The sequence below is a fragment of the Phoxinus phoxinus genome, assembly GCF_949152265.1.
Source record: "Phoxinus phoxinus genome assembly, chromosome: 8".
Lineage (NCBI taxonomy): Eukaryota > Metazoa > Chordata > Actinopteri > Cypriniformes > Leuciscidae > Phoxinus > Phoxinus phoxinus.
Window position 1 is genome coordinate 13,585,607 of NC_136883.1, and position 26,013 is coordinate 13,611,619.

General features: G+C 38.2%; 3 long non-coding RNA genes across 7 annotated transcripts; 1 reads left to right on the plus strand and 2 right to left on the minus strand.

The window, feature by feature from the left end:
* Positions 1-6,381: 6,381 nt before the first annotated feature.
* On the plus strand, positions 6,382-10,029 carry LOC307002984. Its single transcript, XR_013798591.1, has 3 exons — positions 6,382-7,467; positions 8,178-8,279; positions 8,964-10,029. It is a non-coding gene; the product is annotated as an uncharacterized lncRNA (long non-coding RNA).
* A 2,077-nt stretch (positions 10,030-12,106) lies between these two features.
* Positions 12,107-15,316, minus strand: LOC307003308. 3 transcript variants are annotated; one of them, XR_013798668.1, is made up of 5 exons: positions 15,287-15,316; positions 14,475-14,576; positions 13,653-13,774; positions 13,395-13,510; positions 12,107-12,266 (listed from the first exon to the last, which is right to left on the minus strand). It is a non-coding gene; the product is annotated as an uncharacterized lncRNA (long non-coding RNA). The 3 variants fall into 3 exon arrangements; XR_013798669.1 differs by lacking the exon at positions 15,287-15,316 and having other exon boundaries at positions 13,411-13,510; positions 14,475-15,278; XR_013798670.1 differs by lacking the exon at positions 15,287-15,316 and having other exon boundaries at positions 14,475-15,278.
* Positions 15,317-22,882: 7,566 nt separating this feature from the next.
* LOC307003124 lies at positions 22,883-25,483 on the minus strand. Of its 3 annotated transcripts, XR_013798627.1 has the most exons (5): positions 25,422-25,483; positions 24,861-24,914; positions 24,544-24,657; positions 24,133-24,225; positions 22,883-23,021 (listed from the first exon to the last, which is right to left on the minus strand). It is a non-coding gene; the product is annotated as an uncharacterized lncRNA (long non-coding RNA). The 3 variants fall into 3 exon arrangements; XR_013798628.1 differs by having other exon boundaries at positions 24,544-24,914; positions 25,422-25,478; XR_013798629.1 differs by lacking the exon at positions 25,422-25,483 and having other exon boundaries at positions 24,544-24,931.
* Positions 25,484-26,013: the final 530 nt, after the last annotated feature.

Genomic DNA, 26,013 nt, shown 5'->3' on the forward strand with positions numbered 1-26,013 from the left:
ACCCTCGCCGGAGGCCGCCGCCGGCTCTCATTGAAAATGAATGGCTTCCGGCCAATTTGACGCTCTCGCCGCCGGCGGTGTGAACGTACAGTAAAAAAAGCCAAACAACTGCTAAATTTTTTTTTTTTTTTTTAAAGAAAGAAACGGTGTATGTTGTTTTTGAGAACATTTATTGTGCAAAACTGTAATTATACAACATAACGACATACAAATTGGCTTTCGAAACGGTCAGTCACAGCCTACTACTATCCAAGATGACATCCTTTAACTTTTCTGCTGAGACAGCTAGCTGGTTTGCATCTTATCTTCAGGACAGACATCAGTGTGTTAAAGTTGGTCAGGATAAGTCACCACTCTTACGCATTCAAAGGGGTATATCACAGGGCTCTATGCTGGGACCTTTGATGTTTAGTCTTTTTATAAATGATCTGCCAAAAATCTGCCCGGATGTAAACTGCCAACTTTATGCGGATGATGCTGTTTTGTATGCACCCGCTAAGTCACCGGAACAGTCAGCGGAGGTTTTGACCACTTGTATGGCTGAGGTCAGTAAATGGCTCATTCAAAATCAGTTGGTGATAAATTCAACTAAAACTGTAGCAATGTGTTTTTCTATTAAAAGACAAGATGTGGAACAACATTTTCAGATTAATTTGCAAGATACAGCTTTAAAATTGGTAACAGATTTTAAATACCTTGGATTGATCCTTGACCCTCAATTAAAATTTGACAAACATCTTAAGAAAATTTCAAAAACCATACAAAGTAATCTAAACTGTTTCAAACAAATTAGACAATATATTCCAAACCAGGCCGCCCTCCTGTACATGCATGCTATGATATTCTCTCATATATCATACTGCATGACAGCATGGGCACAGGCCACGCCTGCAGCAACTAAACATATCAAGTCATTATATAATCAAACAATAAAGACTATGAATAAGAAGCCAATTCGCTACCATCACTGCAATATTCTCCAGAAGTATAAATTGCTAAGCTTTGAAAGCTTTAGTGATTTATGTTTTCTCAAATTAACTTTCAAATGTCTCAATAATATAGCACCCGAGCCACTCAGTTCATTTATGCAGAGACAAAGCATCAATAGAGTCACCAGAGGCTCTATCAATATCCACTGTACAGTTCCGTACCGCAAGACTTCATTTGGTCAGTCTGCTTTTTCATATAAAAGTGCAAAGTTGTGGAATTCATTACCCACTGAATTTAAAACCATGACTGAGCTTAAAATGTTTACTTCTCGAGTTAAGTCTTGGATGAAATCGAAACAGGAATGTACCCATTTGTAGTTAGCTGGTTTGTGTATGTAAGTGATTTATATGGAGTTGAAAATTAGCAGTAGCTATAAACTCCTTTTGCATAGCATCAGTCACAGACTTGTTTTGTACTATGTTTAATTGCAATGTCCATGTCAAATAAATGAATAAATAAAATAAATAAAAATAATGTTGCAGATAAATAAAATTCAAGAACACTAGCTGCAGAGACTTTAAGTAGCCCTAATGCTTATATTATGGCTAGCAGCTTATAAAAAACCCAAATTCTAAATTAGAATATTGTGAAAAGGTTTTCATAAAGCTGTAAGCCATAATCATTAAAATTATAACAAATAAAGCCTTGTAATATCTCACTTTGCATGTAATGAGTCTATATAATATATTAGTTTCACCTTTGCATGATATTCTAATTGTTTCACCTGTAGGCTATACGTCAACTAAAGAAAATGCTTCAAGTATAAAAGTTTATTTACAGTAGTGCCATGCCATAGACAGTAAAAAGTGCAAAACAGTGCATAAGGCACTCCAAATCAAATGTAGTTTTAGTTTGGCTATTTTTTTAAAGGACCCAAAAGATGCAAAGAGCAGAAAAACTGATGTCTTCTCAGTTAAAAAGCAACACAACAACGAATCTTAAAATCGGGCACACACAGAGATTTTGTGTTTACACCATTTTGTGAATACGCGCTGGTATTCAGTGACATGTTTCGTTTTGAGGTGGTAGAACAGATTAGTTATGTGTGTTACCGAACTGTTGTCTCACGCACTCTGTATAGTTTGCTACTGCTCGTCGGACGGCTTAAATCCGAACCAAGTCCAAATACTAGTCCAGCATTGAATGGCGGCGCGCCCGCACCAAGGGGCAGAGCTAACAATGACGCATGACCAGGTGGCATAAACAGTTTTTAAATAGACAGGAATCAGGTGTTGATAGGCTGTCACTCTAAATACATGGGAGGGGGCTTACTCACCCTACCACAATCGCTTAATTTCCAACTTTGCAGTTCCAAAAGATAAAATTGAACCTGCTAATGTAACCCCTCTGATTCTTTTATCGATTCCCCCGGAAAGGGCCGCACGAAGACATAATGCTGAGTTCACTCACACAGCGCATTTACTGGAGATACATGAAAAAACACCAAAGCAGGCATGAATTGTTGGTCACTCGGTCACAAAACTGCCTATCCCCATGAGAGCTCGGCTCACAATTTAACAATCAATAAATTACTTTTACATGATTATGAACTCAGTCCTTTTATTCATATGCTTTCGTGAACACACACAAAAAAAAAAACATTATACAAACAATAATACATTATACCTGGAGATACATGAGAAAACGTCTCAGGTTACTAATGTAACCATTGTTCCCTGAGAAGGGAACGAGACGCTGCGTCGAAATGACGCCATGGGAACGCCCCCAGCGTGAACACGTCTGAAGCATCTCTGTCAACTTAGTCCAATGGAATGAATGAATGAACATTCATTCACGGGCGGATTACGTCATGACCAGGAATTGATAAAAGCACATCCGGTGAAAACCGGCATTAGCTTTAAAGTCAAGTCAAGTCACCTTTATTTATATAGCGCTTTTTACAATACAGATTGTATCAAAGCAGCTTCACAGTGATAACATGAAAAGAATACAAAAAACAATTTCATCATCGTCCACCTTTAAGGCAGATCTATAATATTGTTGAATATTAAATGTCCCCAACTAAGCAAACCAGAAGGTAAGGCAACAAGGAACCAAAACTCCATCAGGTGACAGAATGGAGAAAAAAACCTTAGGAGAACCCAGGCTCAGTCGGGGGCCAGTTCTCCTCTGGCCAATGAGTGAACAGTGTATGATTATGATTCAGGAGCATTACAGGTCAGAAGTTCAGAATGAATCAGAGTATTTGTCCAGTTCCGGTTGGGTGAAGTCAGAGTGGAGAGGAGGAGAGACTGGTTGACACTTCAGGTCAGCGGCGTCGTCGTGTCCTGGCGCTGGTCCTTCATCAGATCTGGATCCGGCCTGGTTACGGTGGACAGCGGTAAACCTCGGGATAGACAGAGAGACTAATATTAGCGTAGACGCCATCCTTCTTATGATGTACCAAGTACATCAGGATTTACGGGAAGTGTTCCCGGTCCCGGCTGTTCTAAACTATGCAGCCTAACATTGAATTATAGAAGTCTATAATGTGTTATGTGTATGCTAGGCCGAAGAGATGTGTTTTAAGTCTAGATTTGAACTGACAGAGTGTGTCTGCTTCCCGGACAATGTTAGGAAGACTGTTCCAAAGTTTTGGTGCTAAATAGGAAAAGGATCTACCGCCAGCAGTCGATTTTGATATTCTAGGTATTATCAACTGGCCGGAATTTTGAGATCGCAGTAGACGTGAAGGACTATAATGTGTTAAGAGCTCGCTCAAGTACTGCGGAGCTAAACCATTTAGTGCTTTGTAAGTGATCAGCAATATTTTAAAATTTATACGATGTTTAATAGGCAGCCAATGCAGTGTTGACAGAACGGGGCTAATATGGTCATACTTCCTGGTTCTGGTAAGAACTCGAGCTGCTGCGTTTTGGACCAGCTGTAGTTTGTTTATTAAGCGTGCAGGGCAACCACCCAGTAGAGCATTACAATAATCTAGCCTTGAGGTCATAAACGCATGAACTAATTGTTCTGCATTATTCATTGAGAGCATATGACGTAATTTAGATATATTTTTAAGATGGAAGAAAGCGGTTTTACAGATACTAGACACATGACTTTCAAATGAAAGATTGGTATCAAAGAGCACACCCAGGTTCCTAACTGACGACGAAGACTTAACAGAGCAGCCATCAAGTGTTAGACAGTACTCTAGGTTATTACGTGTGGAAGTTTTTTGTCCAATAATTAGAATCTCTGTTTTTTCTGAATTTAGTAGTAGGAAATTACTAGTCATCCAATTTTTTTATATCAGCTATGCATTCCGTTAATTTTGTGAATTGGTAGGTTTTGTTAGGTTTTGAAGAAATATACAGCTGAGTATCGTCGGCATAACAGTGAAAGCTAATTCCATGTTTCCTAATGATACCTCCTAATGGTAGCATATACAGAGTGAACAGCAGCGGTCCTAGTACTGAGCCTTGTGGTACGCCATACTGAACTTGTGATTGATAAGACATCTCTTCATTTACTGCTACAAACTGATAACGGTCAGATAAGTATGATTTAAACCATGCTAGTGCAATTCCACTAATGCCAACATAATGTTCGAGTCTATTTAAAAGGATGTTGTGGTCAATGGTGTCAAATGCAGTACTAAGATCAAGTAATACTAATAGAGAGATACAACCACGATCGGATGATAAGAGCAAATCATTTGTGACTCTAACGAGAGCTGTCTCGGTACTATGGTACGGTCTAAATCCGGACTGAAAATCCTCGCAGATATCATTTCTTTCAAGAAAAGAACACAGTTGTGAGGATACTGCTTTTTCTAATATCTTTGACAGAAAAGGCAGATTAGAGATCGGCCAGTAATTGACTAGTTTTGTATGATCAAGTTGCGGTTTTTTAACAAACGGTTTAATCATAGCTAGCTTAAAGGTTTTTGGTACGTATCCTAGAGACAAAGATGAATTAATGGTATTAAGAAGAGGATCTATGACATCTGGAAGCATCTCTTTCAGCAGCTTAGTCGTTATCGGGTCTAACATACACGTTGTCGATTTAGATGATTTGACGAGTTTGCAAAATTCTTCCTCTCCTATAGCAATGAATGAATCAAATTTTCCCTCAGAGAGACTACAATGCACTTCCTGATGCGATACTGTATTAGACGGTTGCATAGTTATAATTTTGTCCCTGATATTATCGATCTTATAAGTGAAGAAGTTCATAAAGTCATTACTGCTGTGTTTCTTGGAAACTTCTGGGCTTGAAGCTTTCTTTTTCGTTAGTTTAGCCACTGTTTCAAATAAATACCTAGGATTATGTTTATTTTCTTCTAATAGGGTTGAAAAATAAGCAGATCTAGCAGCTTTTAAAGCCTCTCTGTAAGCAATCGAGCTCTCCTTCCATGAAATGCGAAACACCTCTAGTTCTTCTAAGCTATCCGGGATGCTGAGATGATGAAACTGATTAGGAAGATTATTGATAAAGCCATCTTTAGTGGTGTCACAGCCACGCCCTCATCATCACTCACTCCATCCTCATCATCACTCGCTCCACCCACTCGTTCACTCTCCCCTGAATTCTAATCACCTTCACCTGGCCACTTCATCAAGTCACACCCTTTATAAGCCACTCTCACTCACCAGTCATTGTCTGGTCTCGTCAAATACCACTGACATACAGACTCACCCACGCTACTCACCTCAGAGAAAGCGCTACTTACCTTCCGTATCCTGGGTATCCGATCTTCCGTCTTCAGCCATCCGTCTTCCATCCATTGAGAACCTCTTGAACCCTTTCGCCTGCATCTACAACAAGAGACATTGATTACCATTCAGTTAAGTCTAAGTGAACTCTATCTTCTATTGAACTACTCCCCATTGCATCCCGGATCTGTTTGCACCTTGTTCAATAAACTACATTTCAACTTACCACCTGTCTGCTTCCGTTGTATACCTGACAAGTGGCAGAAGTGATAGGTCTAACATATTTATAACACGGAGTCGGCTTTGCAGCCTTGGCTAAATGTAATTTACACGAGACTAGATAATGATTTGAGATGTCATCGCTCTGCTGCAGTATTTCAACGGCATCAACATCTATTCCATGTGATAGTATTAGATCTAGAGTATTATTACGGCAATGAGTAGGTCCTGACACGTGTTGTCTAACTCCAATTGAGTTTACAATGTCTTTAACCTGTTAACCTTCACCAGAGCGAGGACGCTCTGAAGCGTTTTTTTTTTAAAATAGTTCAAAGTTACTATCAGATTTAATGTTATTACCTTGACAAACTATACATCATTACAAATATATAAGTCTCACGTTTCAGTATTTGACCACTATTGTATTCTGAGAAACTTATAGTGACAGTTATGTCTTAATTTGTGTCAGGATTTATGTAATAAAGCTGCTCCATTCAGAAAAAAACTCCGGTGCTGTTGTCTTGAGAACGCGTGACAAAACAACGTTCCTCAGGGCTTTTGGCTCAAAAATGTGCAGATTTGGAGAAATATTGATATATTATCATAGGTTTACATCATATTTCTATAGACAGGAATAATATTTATTGAATTTATATCCAAATGCGTCGATGTATACATAAAGAGCGCTGGATACTCTGATGTACTGTGTTTTCAATCCATACAGCAGGCTGAGGGCGCCATTTGCACAGTTTTTTCCAAATATGAAAGCTCACGAAGAAGAAATAACCTGTGACCTTCCAGGACGTCACTGACATAAACACAGCTAACGTTAGCTTTCAGAGATCGCTATAACATGCAGATAAAGATGTTTTGAAGACAATAAACATGATTGCAATGATATTTGATTTACCTGTGTTCTTCGAGCCATGTCAGGTATTTTTATAATAATAGATTATATGTATAATGTAATGCTAATCGGTATAGACTTTACAATAGTGCAGAATAATATCAAATCATATATTTTCTGTCTGATTTTCTTTTCTGAAGCCAAATAAGCTCATAGAAGATTATTTAAAACACTCGACTTGCACTATAAAGTAAGTTTGGAGCACAAAAAGGGTTTTAATCTCATAAATTGTCGTGTATTGATGGTGTGCTAAGCTAACATGCTAGCTAGCTCTCTAGTTGCACCTGCCATCTCAACCCAGTCTCACGGCAGTTCGTGATATGGTCACGTAATTTAATCTATTGATTCGTGGCACGGGCACGTTTATTTCGTTATTTTCGTAATTCCAGCACGTTTTTTAAAACTAATGTATTTCAATGGGAAGCATCTTTCGTGATCAAAGCACGATTCTAACTGCCTATCGGGCTGCAGTAGAGAAGCTGTTTAATCAACATTTATTCACGAGATCTTATCATGGTTTATGTATTTATTTTAATTATATTATTTCGTTCTTATTGCCAGGGAAGCTGGATTGCTTTGCTGTTTATTGATATTTAAAAAAAAAAATGTATTAGTAGGAAATCGCGCTGAAGAAGTCTCATTCCGAACACCTCGCGATATTTGGCATCAGTTCACGTGTGCCAGATGTTGGTAAGTAGTCGTAAATACGCTGTCCTAATAATGTTTGATATAATGTATTTTCTGTGTGTCGAAATTAATCAGATTAGCTCAAGTTCAGTCACTGCATTATATCTGTCATCTCAACGGAGGCTTTGCGTTTCATTGCTTTCTATGAAAATGGTTTCTATGGTGATTAAACACTGTCTGTCACGTGATGTGCTATACAGTAGGCCTAGAGTAGACCTTCAATCAGTTAATCATATTCATATCAGGTTTTTAAGTTGTACAATTAGTTCCAAAGTTGTATGTGTAGTAGAAGCACAGTAAAAACAACACCATGCTTTTACCACAGTAACATTAGTTTTACTGTGATAAGTGTAGTAAAAAGACAGTAATCACACAACTTACCATGCTTTTACCACACTATTGGTAGTTTTAATGTGGTACTTATTGTAAATGCACAGTAACCACAACACTAACCATGCTTTTACCTCAGTAACCTTAGTTTTACTGTGATGGGTAGTAAAGGACAGCAATCACAAAACTTACCATGCTTTTACCTCAGTATTGGTAGTTTTAAAGTGATAATTGTTGTAAATTATGCATATTAACCACAACACCTACCATGCTTTTAATGCTTAATAATGTAACATCCAATATTTGTAAGGAAAATCAGTACTTTTTCCTTTAAATAATCCTATATATTATACATAATGATATTTTATTTTCTCTGTTTTCAGCTGAAAAGACCAAAAGGGCCTTTCGAACTCAGTCAGCCCATTATTGTTTGAGGACAAGTAAACGGAGGAGACGGACCGCTGCAAAGACAAATATTCGCAATGGTACGTATGTGTTGGTTTTAACCCTAAATCAAACATTTTATCAAGCATTTGTTGTTTCTTAAACCTGTTCTTACAAAACCCATAGCCCAATCAGTATGAACAGTCTCAAAGTCTTAATAATTCACAAGATTTAACAAGTTGTCAAATTCGTACGATACTAGTACATATTTGTATACTCGTACATAATCCTGCAGCTTTTACTCCTAGTGCTCATTGGCTACTGCCTCAATTCCTGTACATATTTATCGCGATATTTGTAAATCAGTTGCGCCCCTTCTTGGATAGTAGTCTGATGTCCCACACACTGTCAGAAAGTTTATATTAATTGCATTGTGTATTCATTAAAATTATTACAAATTAGTCCCTGTCTGTTGTGTTCATGTTCCAATGTCCAATGATACATGATGTCTCTCCACACCTCATAACCTACCTCTGTTTGCAAGAGTGGAAAAGCTAATCTGACTTGTCACATGACATCAGATACGCGATTATTTTGTCGTAATCAGATCAGTTACACTGCTGATAACTGTCCCGTTTGCATGTAAATCATGTTATTTTTAAACGAGTTCATATGATTATTGCTTGCTATTAAAGACATACTTTTATTCATAGAAATGCCCACATATCAGTGAACGTATAACATAAAAATGTTTTTAACATTTAATTATGCAACACTCTTTACAGAAATATATCCCACAGTTATGGATAAACTCCCAACATCATCATCAAGTCCTGTGCTGGGCACATTGGGCAACAAGTGTCCTCCAACGTATTCGATCCGTGGCCAAGTTCTCCGCATCTTCCCATGGGACACTGACATTGTTCAGGTCTTCGTGAAACATCTGTCTCCATGTCTTCCTTGGTCTTCCCTGTCTCCTGCATCCTCCTGGTGGTGTCCACTTCATCACTGTCTTTGGGTGGTGTTGTTTGGGCATGCGTCGGATGTGTCCAGCGAGGTGCACCCTTTGCTCTGTCACAGTTTCTGAAAGTCTTCATGTGAAGTCCCACTCCTCCTCAGGATCTCTTTGATATATGCAGAACCAATATTGAAAATAGTGATTTATCTTTTTTCCATATTGTTAAAGCATTTTGTTTTCTCTTTTCAGCTTCATAAACGGTGCTTGATGTCTGCCTAATGCCTTCATCAAAGAAGTGTCAGTGCGCATCAGGTGTTTTGCTAAAGGACATATTCATTGCCATCCTAGCCATCGTTCTAGTCATGCAGTGACTTCATGATGCAATAGACACATGTATATTTCTGCAAGTGTATAACAGGTGTTTGTCCGAACAATTGAAGATAGTGAGAGTGTTCAGGAAAACCTTTAGAAAACAATCCATATTTATGGAAATCTTATTGGTGCTGAAAGAATATTACAGAAATGAGACACTTGACATAATGGACATTATTCTGAGTTTGTTACCTTTACATTTAGATGGACTTAATGTCTTACATTTAGCTTCATTAAACCTTTTATTACAGTGGTCACTATAGTAAATGTCCACCATAACTACATCTATGGTATCATCATTACATCACTACCTGGTTAATGTAAATGTAATATACCCGTGAATGTATTTTATTGAAGCATTTTCTTACTGACGTTTATAATCATTAACTATTTTAAGTTGCCTTTCATTTAGTGACAATAAAAGTGATTAATGATCACAAGGATATAGAATTAAAGGTGAGAATGTAAAACGTTGTGCTTACGTTTTTGCCTATTTGTTCTTTAAAGTGAAGAAACAAATATATTTTCACATAACAAAGTTGAATCTCATCTCTTGGTTTGTAAAAATATAACTTTGTTTTAACGTTACTGTATATGTCCCTATAATAGATTGCCCCTGTATCTTATACCTGTTTTTTTTATATAATTAACTTATTTTTATACTGTTGTGCAGTAGGTTTGGCACTACATTTGTCTTTAAACAGTTTGACATTAAATATTGGAATATGCTTTCAAAATTGTGTGCATTCATTGGGATTTTGTTACATTTATTTGAATATAATTGATATACCTTTGATATACTATACATACACTGTAAATGTTAGAAGCACTTTAGTATATGTAATTATCTTTAATTAAAATACTGCAAAACTACCCCTGCTGTAGGCCATTGCTTAGAAAAAAGTTTATCTTTCAAATGTATTTATGAATTAGTCTAATCAAATAAAAACATTTGTGTCATTGATCATGTGATCTCGTTTTTGGATGGTAACCACACAAAGGAGTCTTTTGTTTTTAAATGTGAGTTTTATAATTTAATTTAGAATTAATACATTACAGCCCAAATATTGTTTGGGTTTAAATATGAAATATTTAAGGTATCTATCCCTGTAGCCGGAACCAGAAGAGATCTGTCATCATTTACCATAAATGGGCAAGTAAGTGTGACGCATCTGGACAGCTGGATTGTTATTGGCTGTGACTTTTTCGCAGAACTCGCTGTGATTGGACTATCGTTTAACCCATATAAAACGGCGCTTCATGTTACAAAGTATGTTTTGGTGTTATTATTGCGTTAGTTATACATAAAGTTAATGATAAAGTGTCTCTGTTTTGTGAGAAATTGCTCCTTTACTGAGATCCCCACCCTAACCCTAAGCATGGCTGCACATTTCAATGAACTACAGAACAATGTTTCCTGTTCCATTGATAGCATGACAGAGATATGTGGGTAATGTAGTTTAAAACGTTTAGTAATGAAACAATAAATGTTAAATACATAATATCTTTAATGGACAACTGGATATCTAAATTTGTTCATTGTGCAAACCTTTATGACATATACGAGGGACAGGCTGAAATTTGATAATTTACTGTGAGCACTTTAAAAATAACCTTTATGCCAGCTTTCCGTAAATGTCAGAAAACTGGGCCCAACATTATTTAGTAAACATAGCATAAGCAGTTGTCCTGCCGATTTTCTCTTTGATACACTAACCGGACTGTGAGTTACAGCCATTTGAAATGTGCAGTTTTTTGCTCTTCTGGGGGCCGCTGGGCCCTTGGGGGTGCAAGTGCAGTACAATCTACACAGATCTACACACACTATTACACAGGGATAATGCACCATTCAGTAAAACAAACAAAACAAAACAGTGCCTACATTTCCTTTTCACCCCCTCTGGTTGCTGCTTATATGCCTGACATCAGTAACGTCTATGCTTTCATTTTAAATGCAGTAGGCTAGTAGATGTACTAGAATGATCAACATGGATCATCTTCAATTATGCTTGAAGTGTTTATAGCAAGATAGCCACTGCAGCCTCTTGTTATTCACATAGCTTCCCTTTATTTCACTGCAAACATTGCAGTTGCAGCTTATACATGCAAGTATGTGCAACTTTTGTTGCATTGTTTTGTTGCAACTTTTGTCCCAAATATCATTAACCAGATCTAAATGTGTATGTCCTAAGAAAAAGAATCATGGTAATTAATTATATGTAGTTGTTTTTAAATTATGAACTAAACTAAAGAAATAAGAAATTAAACATTTTCAAATATTGTTTTTATTTACTGTACCAAACACCACTTTCAATAAACAATATTCACCATACTTTATTACACAACACTTTATTGGAGGACACAGCATAAAGTTGATAAAGTAGCATAAAGACTATGAGATTCAAGATAAATAAAAATGTGTCTTCAAAAATACATTAACATCATATTAATCCATTCACAGCTGCTGAGCCACAAAATGAGTGCCAGAGAATCATATTCAGTCACCTATGATACAGAAAATAGATTTGATATTGTGTTGGAAAATAAAGATTCATTTATTACTAAACTGGTTTCTTGCTCTTCCCTGAACATGTCTCGATCATGTTCATGTTCTTCTTCCTCGTCTAAACAGTTTGTTCAGGTGTACCCTACAGTACAACAGAAGAACAGAAGATGTGATCACTGATGTGGTGTAGCTTTTTCTCAACCAGAGGAAGAAGTCTCAACATCCCATTGTCAGGCGTTCTCCAGTCCTGGTCTGAAAGTAAAGCAAAAAACACAAACAATACAAATTAAGTTGTTTAATGGACAGTCAGGTCAGCTTATGGCTACGTTTACACGTGGATGGCTATTTTCATAAACGGACATTTCACCCCTCTTCGTTTTCAAAAATAACATTGTGCACACGAACCCGTGTATATGCCGTCCAGAGCATGCCAAACCTGTAGGTGGCAGTGTAACGAGAAGCTCAAGCCCACGTTAGCCAATCAGAATCCCGAAAATAGTCTCATATTGTGACGTCGCTGCCTAAAACTCAGTTTTTCTCAGTTTACATGCAAACGTGCAAACAAAGTTTTCCAAAATCTCCACTTTGGCCGGAGTTTTTAGAAATAATCGTTTTCTGTGATAAAAACTGGGTTTTCGTGTAAATGAGAGGCCAAACCGCAGGGAAATATCAGTGTCTTCACTTCGTGTAAACGGGGCCTATGTTCTGCGATATATTAAGCAGTGATGGGCTACTCTGGCCCTTAGCGTTCACTGTCCTGCGGTTTTAGCTCCAACCTCAAACCCTCCTGCCTATTGTCTATAAGTAAAGCTGAAGACTTTCATATGTGCTCAATTAGGGTTGGAGGTAAACTCTCAACCTTAAAAAGGAGAACGCAAAAGGGCCAGAGTTGCCCGTTCCTGATTTAAATTTACAAAGCAGCAGTCAGTACATTATATAATATACACATTGATTTATTTTATATATATATATATATATGTGTATAAAATAAATCAATGTGTATATTATATAATGTACTGACTGCTGCTTTGTAAATTTAAATCAGGAACGGGCAACTCTAGCCCTTTTGCGTTCTCCTTTTTAAGGTTGAGAGTGTATATATATATATGTATATATATATATATATATAATATTTCAGCACATTATATAAGCTAAGTACTGAACAAATTTTTTTTTACCCATATCAACAGCAACCTAATTTAAAATATCTTTAAGAAAGGCATGGTCTCTTTTGCCTTTGCAAGTGATGCTTGATTTTTTTCAAGACAACATACTCTTCTGTCACTTGTTTCAAGAGCTTCCTGTAACCTGTACAATGTAAAATTGTCAACATCAAATTATGTACTACATATTACAGCATTGTTTCAATACAAGACATACCAATGGATTTGCGCACCTTTCTGTCTTCTTTGGGCACCAGATGTTCCTTCCTCACCCGAAACAAAGGACTTATTCGATTAGCTTGTGTTGATATAAGGACTGGTCTTCCTTCTCTGCTGTAAAACAAGAAAGTATCTACTTACTCGTGCAATTACTATTGTTCTTGAAACATAAATTAAGACAGTTATAATTTACCTTACGATTCAGGAGAGAGCATTTGATGAGTAAATACTGATTGAAATGTTCTAGAAACTTTACCTGGGAAGGGCTGATCACGGCAAGATCCGCTGCGACTCACTAGTAGCTCTTGTGAGGGTTGGCTCTTAAAAGAGCTGTTGAGTTTGATGTTGTAGAGATCTAAAAAAAAGGACAAAGTAATCCTGCAATACAGAAAGGAAGGTAATTTTATTACATTACATGCAAGCAGTCAGTTATACAACTGTAGGATATATATCTGTAAAGAGTGTTGCATAATTAAATGTTAAAAGCATTTTTATGTTATACGTTCACTGATATGTGGGCAATGGGCATTTCTATGAATAAAAGTATGTCTTTAATAGCAAGCAATAATCATATGACAAAATAATCGCGTATCTGATGTCATGTGACAAGTCAGATTAGCTTTTCCACTCTTGCAAACAGAGGTAGGTTATGAGGTGTGGAGAGACATCATGTATCATTGGACATTGGAACATGAACACAACAGACAGAGACTAATTTGTAATAATTTTAATGAATACACAATGCAATTAATATAAACTTTCTGACAGTGTGTGGGAGTGGGACATCAGACTACTATCCAAGAAGGGGCGCAACTGATTTACAAATATCGCGATAAATATGTACAGGAATTGAGGCAGTAGCCAATGAGCACTAGGAGTAAAAGCTGCAGGATTATGTACGAGTATACAAATATGTACTAGTATCGTACGAATTTGACAACTTGTTAAATCTTGTGAATTATTAAGACTTTGAGACTGTTCATACTGATTGGGCTATGGGTTTTGTAAGAACAGGTTTAAGAAACAACAAATGCTTGATAAAATGTTTGATTTAGGGTTAAAACCAACACATACGTACCATTGCGAATATTTGTCTTTGCAGCGGTCCGTCTCCTCCGTTTACTTGTCCTCAAACAATAATGGGCTGACTGAGTTCGAAAGGCCCTTTTGGTCTTTTCAGCTGAAAACAGAGAAAATAAAATATCATTATGTATAATATATAGGATTATTTAAAGGAAAAAGTACTGATTTTCCTTACAAATATTGGATGTTACATTATTAAGCATTAAAAGCATGGTAGGTGTTGTGGTTAATATGCATAATTTACAACAATTATCACTTTAAAACTACCAATACTGAGGTAAAAGCATGGTAAGTTTTGTGATTGCTGTCCTTTACTACCCATCACAGTAAAACTAAGGTTACTGAGGTAAAAGCATGGTTAGTGTTGTGGTTACTGTGCATTTACAATAAGTACCACATTAAAACTACCAATAGTGTGGTAAAAGCATGGTAAGTTGTGTGATTACTGTCTTTTTACTACACTTATCACAGTAAAACTAATGTTACTGTGGTAAAAGCATGGTGTTGTTTTTACTGTGCTTCTACTACACATACAACTTTGGAACTAATTGTACAACTTAAAAACCTGATATGAATATGATTAACTGATTGAAGGTCTACTCTAGGCCTACTGTATAGCACATCACGTGACAGACAGTGTTTAATCACCATAGAAACCATTTTCATAGAAAGCAATGAAACGCAAAGCCTCCGTTGAGATGACAGATATAATGCAGTGACTGAACTTGAGCTAATCTGATTAATTTCGACACACAGAAAATACATTATATCAAACATTATTAGGACAGCGTATTTACGACTACTTACCAACATCTGGCACACGTGAACTGATGCCAATGCCAAATATCGCGAGGTGTTCGGAATGAGACTTCTTCAGCGCGATTTCCTACTAATAAAATATTTTTTTTAAATATCAATAAACAGCAAAGCAATCCAGCTTCCCTTGCAATAAGAACGAAATAATATAATTAAAATAAATACATAAACCATAAGATCTCGTGAATAAATGTTGATTAAACAGCTTCTCTACTGCAGCCCGATAGGCAGATAGAATCGTGCTTTGATCACGAAAGGTGCTTCCCATTGAAATACATTAGTTTTAAAAACGTGCTGGAATTACGAAAATAACGAAATAAACGTGCCCGTGCCACGAATCAATAGATTAAATTACGTGACCATATCACGAACTGCCGTGAGACTGGGTTGGCCATCTAGCTGTTATTTTTTATGTTTTTTTTTCTAAATCGGAATGCTTACTGAAATATTTCTTTATTTAAGAAAGGCATTTGATACAGTTTCAAATGTGAAGTGAAGATTATGAAAGAAATTAGGGGGTGAAACACCGTGATTAGCCAGTCGTTAGCGATTATAATGGAGACAAAGGAAAAGAATATTTATGGCCATAAGCCGGCTGGAAAGGTGTAAATGTGTGCAGGAGAGACTGACACTGAATGGGGCTCGTTTGCACCACAAAACAATAGAGACAATAGACTGAATAGATGCTAATAGATGACAATAAACACAAGTTTGCAGTTTAGAGTCAATTCAAAATAAAGTCATTTGAGATGATCTTGAAAAACATTTAACAAAATACAGAGTTTTAGACTTATCACCTTCAAATTTTAAATATAACATGGTCAGACATGTGTCTTTAGCTGGAGTGCATTTCTAGAGTGCTGACGGGCCAACTTCAATTTAATTTTCATGAAGATGTTTCATAAAAATAAATTTCTAATAACTTACACAACTTTGAAGCTATTCATAATTTTTTTTTCATTATGACAATAATTCATTCTACATTTCCAATAAAGTGCCAGGTGTCAGCTTTCAAATGAGACCGTACTTGAGCTTTTAGGACAAAGGGTCAATTAATTGAATCTTTTTTAGGTTGGGTATGCTATTTCTGGGGATTTTTCAAAAGTGGCGCTGAAGGCTAACAGGTTTTAAATGCCAATCCCAATGCATCTTTTTCATTATCAATGTGTATATTAAAATCACCAATTATTACTTTATCTGCAGCCAATACTAATTCAGATAGAAAGTCAGCAAATTCTTTGATAAAGTCTGTATGGTACGCTGGTGGCCTGTATACAGTAGCACGCAGAATTTTCAAACGTGATTTATCGTTTACACTATATATTTTTACATTAAGCACCAACACTTCAAAATAATTATATTTACAACTAGATTTCTTAGTGGTTTAGAAAATATTACTATAAATTACAGCAACACCTCCTCCTTTGCGTTTCAGACGAGGTTCATGTTTATAACCGTAATCTTGTGGGGTTGACTCATTTAAAGCAATGTAATCGTTTGGTTTTAGCCAGGTTTCTGTTAAACACAGCACATCTAGGTTATAATCTGTAATCATATCATTAACTATTAGCGCTTTTGAAGTAAGAGATCGAATATTCAGCAACCCAAGCTTTATCATTTGCTCATTTGTATTATATCTGAGCCAAATTACTAGAGAGAAGAGCAGCACCATCCCAGGAGGGATGAATACCATCTCTTTTCAACAGGTCAGGTTTGCCCAAAAAACCTTTCCAATTGTCTATGAATTCTATATTATTTCGTGGACACCACCCAGACAGCCAGACATTGAGTTAAGACAATCTACTAACTATCTCATCACTCCGGCGAACAGGAAGGGGGCCAGAGCAAATTACAGTGCTTGACATCGTACTTGCAAGTTCACACACCTCTTTAATATTAATTTTGGTGATCTCCGACTGGCGGAGTCGAACATCATTAGTGCCGACGTGAATAATAATCTTAGAGAATTTACGTTTAGCATTAGCCAGCACTTTCAAATTTGCTTTGATGTCAGGCGCTCTGGCTCCCGGCAAACATGTGACTATGGTGGCTGGTGTCTCTATTTTCACGTTCCGTGTAATAGAATCGTCAATAACTAGGGCACAATCAGAATAATTCTCAGTGGGTTTCACTGAGCGGGGAAAATCGATTTGTTATCGGAACGGAAAAGTGTTTTTTTGATCCGCGACTAGAGCGATCTCTCACTGTCACCCATCTGCCCTGCTGCACGGGCTCTACTTCAGCCGGAACCGATTCATGTAAATAATTAACTAGGCTAGGCGTATCCAAAATAGTATCTAAAGCTCTAGCACTCTTCTTACTATTCTCGATTAAAGTTTGGATGCGTGTCTCTAGTTCTGAAATCTTCTCCGTCAGCCTGACTGTCTCCTTGCATTTATCACATATAAATCCTATATTGCCGACAGAGAAGGCTATGGTAAACATGTGACATGAAGTGCAGGTGACAATAACAGGAGAAGACATTACTCACCGTGTTTGTTGACTGATTCTTACTCACCTGGGCTTTTATGAACTCAAAGGCGCTGGCGCGCAAGAGAAAAATAAATAACTGAGCGCACGGGTGGTGCGTTAAAAGGCTAGCGAGTTAGCGTGTTGTGCTGACAATAACGGAAGCTAGCAATGTCAGGTTAATCTGAGATGTTGAGTAAGCTGTATTTGTAGTATAAACAACTAGAATTTATAATAAATGATGGTTCAAAACAGAAAGAAATACGAAGCTAATACGAGGCTTAGACGCAGCAAACAAACTCACAACAGCAGCAGTCACAGCGAGGCAGTGACCTCTGAATTGCCGAAGCAAGCCGATTAGGGATGCAGGAAGTATGGCAGGGCGACGCAGCGTCTCGTTCCCTTCTCAGGGAAAATGGTTACATTAGTAACCTGAGACGTTCCCTTTCGAGGGAACTCGCGCTGCGTCGAAATGACGCCATGGGAACGAGAATACCCACACCGCCAGACTTACAAATGCCTGAGTGTCAGACGGTTGTCAACTAACACTAAGCAGTAAGCACCTGAGACCCTAGGGCAGCATCCAGGTCCAGGCAATAAAACCTCACGAATGTAAGCGGTGAGGAACAGCCTGCCGCATCACAAGCGTCTTGGAGAGAAACCCCAGATAAAAGGGCTTTAGAGACCGCCATACTCCTAGTAGAATGAGCTCTGACCACCAAAGGGCACGGTTAGTCAGAGGACTCATAAGCAAGAGAAATAGCCTCGGTTATCCACTTGCTAACTGTCTGCTTAGAGGCAGGAAGACCTTTTTTGGGTGATCCAAAGCAAACAATCAAACTGATCGGATTTTCTCCAAGGAGAAGTCCGATGAACATATGTGTTCAGTGCTCGCACTGGACACAAAAGGTTCAGCTTTTCCTGGTCCGGAGAATTAAAATGAGGAGGACAGAAAGCCTGCAGCACAATAGGCCTCGGAATATTGGTAGGCACCTTAGGAACATATCCATGTTTGGGGTATAAGAACGCCTTGACCATCCCGGGTGCAAGCTCAAGGCACGTGGGAGAAACCGAAAGGGCCTGAAGGTCTCCAAATCTTTTGAGGGACGAAATAGCTAGCAGAAAGATGGTCTTAAAAGTAAGACATTTTTCTGAAACCGAATCTAGGGGCTCGAAGGGAGCCCCGGACAGGCCTTCTAGCACTATAGAGAGGTCCCAAGCCGGCACCCTAGTGCGAGTTGCAGGCCTTAGCCTCAAAGTGCCACGAAGGAAACGTATAATCAGGGGGTCTCGACCCAACGATGTACTACCCACAGGGGTGTGGAAAGCCGCAATGGCTGCCACGTAGACCTTGAGAGTGGAAGGACATAGACCTGACGAAAAACGATCTTGCAAGAACTCTAGCACTGTGTTCACAGAACAGTTAACTGGGTCCCGCTGAATCTGGTGGCACCAGGAAGAAAAAACTCTCCACTTTAATGCATAAAGTTTCCTCGTAGCTGGAGCTCTGGAGCTTAGAATGGTCTCAACAACCTCGGTTGAGAGACCACTCCCTATGAGTCGGTCCCCCTCAGAGGCCAAACCCATAGTTTCCACATCTCCGGCCGGGGGTGAAATATTGTGCCCCCAGCCTGAGACAGAAGGTCTCTCCTGATCGGGATCTCCAAGGGAGGGCCGTCGAGGAGATGAATTAGGTCCGCAAAACAAATTCGACTCGGCCAGCGTGGTGCTACAAGCCGTAGGCTTATTCCGTCCTGGCGGACTCTCTCCAGAACTCCTGGAAGCAGAACTACAGGGGGAAATGCGTACAGGTGAAGCCTCGGCCAGGTCTGTACCATAGCGTCCAACCCCAGGGGGGCTGGATGATTGAGGGAAAACCAAAGCCGACAGTGCGTCGTGTGATGAGACGCGAACAAATCTACCTCTGCTTGGCCGTAAAATTCCCATATCTGCTCCACCGCCTCGGGGTGGAGTCTCCATTCCCCTGGCCTCAGCCCCTGCCTCGACAGGGTGTCTGCTCCTATATTCTGGTCCCCTGGAATATACACTGCCCTCAGAGAGTATCTTCCTGAAGGACCACAGGAGGATCTGGTGTGCCAGTTTGCAAAGTGGACGCGATCGCAGACCCCCCTGACGATTTATATAAGAGACCACCGATGTGTTGTCTGTCCAGACGAGCACATGATGGCCCCTCAGGTCTGGGAGGAAATATCTCAACGCGTTGAAGACAGCCATCATCTCCAGGCAGTTGATGTGCCAAGAAAGATGATGACTCCACCACAGACCCTGAGCTGAGCGGCCTTCCATTACCGCTCCCCAGCCAGTGAGGGAAGCATCTGTCGAGATAGCAACTCGATGGCAAAGAGCTCCCAACACCGGACCCTGGGACAGGAACCAATGTTTCTTCCATATTACCAAGGCGCGGAGGCACCGCCGCGTGATCTTGATCATACGGAGCGGGTTTCCCCTCGGGGAGAACCCTCTGGTCCTGAGCCACCACTGCAAAGGTCTCATGTACAGCAGGCCAAAGGGTATCACATTGGACGCCGCTGCCATGAGGCCTAACAGTCTCTCGAACTGTTTTACAGTGCGCGACTGGCCTAGCTTTAGCTCTTTCGTGGCTGAGAGGATAGCATTTACACAAGCGGGTGATAGAACGGCCCGCATCGTGACTGAATCCCAGAACACACCCAGAAAAGTACCTTTTTTTTAACCTAGAGTACTGCCTAACGCCGGTTTCACACCGCAAGCGTCAGCGGCGCGTGAGCTGCGCGTATTTTTTTCGGCGTCCATGTTATTCAATGAGTGCTTTCACACCGCACGCAGAAGCGGCGCGGCAGCGCGTAGCAGGAGCAGAGCAGGAACAGCAGTGCCGAGATAGTTTCGGCGCCCAGTCTATTTTTAACGCGCCGCTTACGCTGAATTAAAGTGACCATGTATTTTCCATGGCCAAAACACACAGCAGTTTCACCCAAAAAGCACATTGATGAGATCTCTTGTGTTTTAAACAGTCAATCAAATTACCTTCATCAATTTAAAATTAAATGTCCAAAACAAAATTGTTGACCAAACTACAAAAAGTTTAATCGATGTATACTGCCAGTTTACAGATTAATTTAATATATGTATGTATATACACACACACACACACACATACATACATACACACATATTATATATATATTGCCATAAGGATGTCATGCTGACAATCAAATAAAAGCACATGGCATCAGGCGTGGTCGAGTGCACCTGAAAATATAACTATGGACGACACTCGTCTCATTGTGGAGGTTGAGAAACGTTAAATTATTTATGATCCAAGAAACATACTTTATAAAGACTCACAGGCAAAGGAAAAGGCATGGGAGGAAGTTGCAGTGGCTCTTGGTGCAGATGGTAAGTTTTTAAGTTTTTTTGACAAGTTTAAATGAAGAAAACCTTTCTCCAAGAAACAACAAATTTATTAAATTACCCATTATAGAGTAGGTTACTCTGTCTGTAGCTACACACGCCGCGGTTCAGTTTCGCGTGTCAAACGCTGCCAGTGTGGAAGCAAAACGCGCGTGTCCTGCTTCCGCTCACTGTACGCACTGCTTATGCGCTGCTGACGCTCTTCTAGCGCATGCAGTGTGAAACCGGCGTAACACTTGATGGCTGCTCTGTTAAGTCTTCGTCGTCGGTTAGGAACCTGGGTGTGCTCTTTGATACCAATCTTTCATTTGAAAGTCACGTGTCTAGTAGGGTTGCCACCTTTAGTGTGGCAAAATAAGGGACACCCATTCACCCCCCCCCCCCCCCCCCCCACCCACAAATGCTCAACTTTGACAAAGTCATTTTTATTGTTATAATTGTGATTTCATAATATGTAGATATGAATCCAACTAAAAGCTATTGAAAATATGTATTTTAGTCAAATAGCAAATGGTGTAGCTCTGCAGCCATCTACTAAAGTGATAATTTCTTTACTTTTAAAACAGCATTTTCCAAAAGATGAGCAAAAATCTTACACTAAACCATGTCAAATTATCTATATCCATGAACGTTAGAAATGTGGGTCTTTTATAAAGTGAATTTAACTTTTTTTTTTTTTACTGTTTTTGTTTAAAAAATATTTATTTATATAGCCTAAAGTAAAAAAAATATAATAAATCCTCCTAAAACTATAAATCCTAAAAAAAAACTTTTATGTTTCAAAATGACATTTTGTTGAAACAACACAAGTGTGACTTTTTTCCCCCACACTAACATAAAAAACAGATATTATTCAAATTTATTTAATTTTTTTTGTAGATGTAGAAAGTGTTGTCAACCGTGCGAAGTCTCACATCATTTGGACAAATATGTTTTATTTATTTCAGCAAACGTCATTTGGGGTCGAGGACCCGAACAGCGCACGAGGGGTTAAAAAACGTGCAGGTTTACAGCGCATGTTCACGAGACTCAGTCGCTATAGAAACAAAGACGCTAAAATGCAATCACGCAATGAGCTTCTCTACTAAGAAATTGATTTCTTTATATTTGCTATTATTATCCATACTGCAAAATCCTTATGTTTTTATTCAACTATATGTGGGCCTAATGTAAAATACGGGACAAATCACGTCCCTTATTGATTTGATACGGGACGCATCATCTTACTTGTAAATACGGGACGATTCCGTATTTTAAGGGACGGGTGGCAACCCTAGTGTCTAGTATCTGTAAAACCGCATTTTTCCATCTTAAAAATATATCTAAATTACGCCATATGCTCTCATTGATAGATGCAGAACAATTAGTTCACACTGTTAGCCCAGACAAGTTGAATCTACTTAAAAAATGTGAGCAAACTGGTTGCCCTAAAATATTTAAGTAATGGTAACTTTAAAAATTCAAGTTGATTTAACTTAAAATCCTTTGTAATATCAATTACTTTGCAGTTAGTACACATAGTATATTTAAGTTCAATGTACTAGCCCGTATACTTAAAAAATGTGAGCAAACTGGTTGCCCTAAAAAAATTAAGTAATGTGTACTTGATAACTTCAGTAAAATAAAAATAAAAAGCAAGCAAATAATTTTCTCTCTCTTTTTATTTCAATTGAAACATATTCATTTCAAAATACAACAGTGAAGAAACAATTTCTTGCCTTCAAGTTTAAGAGGTTTCTAACTTTTGTAATAAGACTGTCTACTCAGAAACTAGCTGTGGACTTTCTGAATCCAGGCATAGGATTCCCACTGGAATTTGGTGGTACGAGTCCTGGTCATTGACATCCTAACAAAGAAACAGATTGACACGGCATTGTAATGACAGTTAGATAATACTGTGTTGTCAACTAAAATGTATATTCAATACAATGTAAACTACACTGAAATGCATTAAAAAAAAGTTATCACTTTCTTCATTAACTGGATATTTTACACACTTTCAGCCCCAGTTGTGCACAAGCTTTTATGGTTAGCTGCCAAGCCACATTCACTGCACTTTTGCTACAAATACTTGTAATGTATAAATATATTTATGGTAGCACTGTACTTCAAAATCAAAAGACATTAGTAAAAGGTATTCTTTTCAGTTGTACTTAAAGGCTTCGTTCACCCAAAAATTTAAATTCAGCCATTAATTACTCACCCTCACATCATTCCAAACCTGTAAGACTTTCGTTCATCTTCAGAACACAATAAATATATTTTTGAAAGATATTCAATATCTTTGAAATCTGAGAGTTTTCTGTTCCTCCATTGACATTCTGCAAAACTATCACTTTCAAGATCCATAAAGGTAAAACCTCATTAAAGTAATCCATATGACTCCAGTGGTTTAACCAAAATTTTATGAAGTAATGTGAATGTTTGGTGTGCACTAAAATAATAAAATGTTGTTATTTACAAAATATATATTTCCAATGCACATTCACAAGAGCACCATGACGCATGGTTAAACCACTGGAGTCACATGGATTATTTTACTGATGTCTTTACAACCATTCTAGGGCTTGGAAGTGGTAGTTGCGTAGACGGTCACTGAAGGGACATACAGAAACCCTCAGATTTCATTTGTGTTTGAAAGATGAACGAAAGTCTTACAGGTTTGGTAGGACATGAGGGTATGAGTAATTAATGACCAAAGAATGAGTAATGAATTTTTATTTCTGGGTGAATTAATCCTTTAAACTGAAGAAATAAATATTTTATTTTGAGCCTATTTCACATTTGAAGACAAATATTTTCAGTTTTTCATTTCATTAACCAATATTACAGATATTCCGAAATATTAAAAATACTGAAAATAAATGTCTGGGAGATACTGATAAACTATTCTGAACATTAGTAGCAGACAGGACTCTAATGGTAACAGTAACATTTAAAACCTATTAAAAACTTACAGAGCAGGTCTTAAAGAATGCAGAAGGGTCATCCCCCAAAATGACCGGCAGTCTACGAAGGCAAAGGGACCGAACATCTGTTGGCTCGGTGGTCTGGAAGATATTGGAGATATTGAAGTTTGTTAGGGATGCTCACCCAAATTTCCCCCAAATTTGTCAGATTTTGGTAAGTAAAGAACAGGGCAAGACAAGATGACAAACAGGAAAGGAGAGAGCAGAGAATGGAGGAGTAAAGGAAAAAAGACAAAACAAGAAAAGTGGAAGAGTATAGTGGAGAGGACATGAGAAAGAAATTTGAGATTTAAGAATGGAAAGAAAAAGAAAGTGAAGTCCAGAGGAAAGAGGAGAAGAAATTAGAGAAATTACAATAGGAAAAAGAGAGGGTAGACTGATGTAGACAAGTAAACCCACCTTTGTCTGGCGTAAAAGCTCAGCCAAAATCAGATTTGGAGAGTAATGATCAAGTGCATCAAAGAAGTTCTCTCTGAGATATTTCCCCACCACTCTGTTGAACTCATAATAAACCTAAATAAAGGTAAACATAGCAAACAATATTGGCTGTCACCACATCTATGACCACAACATGATTTCAGTCACAGTTTATGACCTAAGTGGTCATAAATACCCATTTTCATTTATACATATGTTTATTCAAATACTCAATTTAAAAAATTAAAAACGTAGCAAAATGTACGTTTTTTTTCTAACTTAAGCTTAAATTCACTCACCAGATTAAGTAAACTGTGGTCGGTCGTCGTGTCTCACTGGAAATCTCGTTGTATCTGTGTCGAACATGCAGGGGTTAAAATGGGACCGCCATTTTTCTCACGAGTGAGAAAACCACCTAGTTAACAAGTGAAAATGTCACGACCTGTTTAAAGCATGTTTTGCTCACAAACAGCCCCTCAATAAAATAAAATAAAAACTCAAACCAATAACGTTAAATAGACGAAAAAAGTCAGATTAATTCGCCAGGAGATCGAGCGGGCTTCGTGTTCGCTGCACTCAAGTGAAAATGGTTTTATGGGGCATATTTTTGTCCCAAACGGTTTAAAACAATGTTTATACACTACTCACAAAGATCATTTTGATGGAGAGAGAGAGAAAAAACCAAATGAACAGACGAAACTATGTCTGCTAAATTCGCCTGTGTTTCAAGTTCAAGCGGGGCTAACGTTAGTGAAAAGAAGTCCAAAATTACTTAAAACAACGTTTTCACAACTCAAATAATAATCGGTGAAAAATAGAAACAATAAACCTGACTAAAATATTTGTTTTAAACTACTTACCAACAGCTCTACGAATTTGCATGCACTTTTCAACCACGAGAGAAAATGGCGTTGCTTGCCTGACTTGAAACAACTGTGTGTGCGTGCGTCACGTGTGTGTGTCCTTGTGGCGAGTGGGGGTGAGGGGCGTGGTCAGTACACAAACTCTACAATTTTAATCCATTAAACTTAAAGTTTTCCACACATTCAAATATGTCTACAAAAGTAGTAGAATTCACTTACATCTTTATAGTAATGCATTCAAAATTAAATAATTTAAGTGTACTGTAATTAAATTGTTAATTAGATATAAAATCCGGGCTAACAGTGCATGCGTGCATGACCTCAAGGCTAGATTACTGTAATGATCTACTGGGTGGTTGCCCTGCACGCTTAATAAACAAACTACAGCTGGTCCAAAACGCAGCAGCTCGAGTTCTTACCAGAACCAGGAAGTATGACCATATTTGCCCCGTTCTGTCAACACTGCATTGGCTGCCTATTAATCATCATATAAACTTTAAAATATTGCTGATTACTTACAAAGCACTAAATGGTTTAGCTCCACAGTACTTCAGCGAGCTCTTAACGCATTATAGTCCTTCGCGTCTAT